We start from the raw sequence: 1,045 nt of genomic DNA, 5'->3' as shown, positions 1-1,045 counted from the left end.
GATCGAACCGGGGACTTTTCACGTGTGAGGTGAATATGATAACAAGTACACTACAGAAACACTGTGTCTAAAGCAATCGTAGGAAAAAAACCAGAGCTTTAACCTACACAGCTGGCCGATACTTCAGGAGCTGGTTTTATGAGAAGAGAATGACGGTGCTATATTTCGGAAGGCTGTGAGTGTGCCAGGAATTGATCTCGTGTATCCCAGACTTCATACATAGGAACAGGAGATGGCCATTTAGCAGCGAGTGGTAAGGATCTGGAATGCACGGCTTGAAAGGGCGGTGGAGGCAGACTCAATCTTATCTTTCAGACGGGAGTTGGATAAGTGTCTGAAGGAAAAACAATTGCAGGGCTACGGCGAAAGGGCGGGGAGTGGGACTCGCTGAGGGTCGGCACGGGCTCGATGGGCCGAATGGTTTTCCGTGCTGTAACCATTCCATGATTCGATAAGTTAGTGGCACATTTTATAGTGTGGCTGGGAGCACAACATTGCAAAGGGACATGGATTGAGTCGCCAAAACTAGAGGCATCTGATTCAGGAGATTCGCGGGGCATGAAAATTTCGGAGTTGAATGACTTTGAAAGCAACATTTTTGTTTTGTGTCGTTTCGTTCAGAGGTTTTCCATTAAAGCAACATTAAATGAAAAGAATTCGCCCAACGTGGGTATCGAACCCACGACCTTGAGATTAAGAGTCTCATGCTCTACCGACTGAGCTAGCCAGGTTTTCATTCAAAGCAGGTTTTTTATCACTCATTGCAGCCAGGCGCCTGTTGGCTCCGCCGCAGATGTTTAAACTTGCTGTTGAAGAACTGCTAGGATCATCTTGAATGGTGGACCAGGCTCGAGGGGCCGAATGGCCAACTCCGGCCCCTAATCCTTACGTGTTTATGTTTACGTCTTTATGCGGAGCTCCTTTAGGGTAAACGAGCCAAAGGAGGACAGCGGAAACGTTATAAGGACACCATCAAAGCCTCCCTGGTAAAGTGCGACATCACCACTGACACCTGGGAGACCCTGGCCGCAGACCGCCCGATGTG

The 1,045-nt window shown here is 48.5% G+C and overlaps 1 non-coding gene across 1 annotated transcript; it reads right to left on the bottom strand.

Moving 5' to 3' along the window:
- Window positions 1–658: 658 nt before the first annotated feature.
- trnak-cuu (transfer RNA lysine (anticodon CUU)) lies at window positions 659–731 on the bottom strand. The gene has a single exon. It is a non-coding gene; the product is annotated as a tRNA-Lys (tRNA).
- Window positions 732–1,045: the final 314 nt, after the last annotated feature.

Source organism: Pristiophorus japonicus, unplaced genomic scaffold, assembly GCF_044704955.1.
Source record: "Pristiophorus japonicus isolate sPriJap1 unplaced genomic scaffold, sPriJap1.hap1 HAP1_SCAFFOLD_42, whole genome shotgun sequence".
Classification (NCBI taxonomy): Eukaryota; Metazoa; Chordata; class Chondrichthyes; family Pristiophoridae; genus Pristiophorus; species Pristiophorus japonicus.
This window is presented reverse-complemented; position numbering and strand designations above follow the sequence as displayed.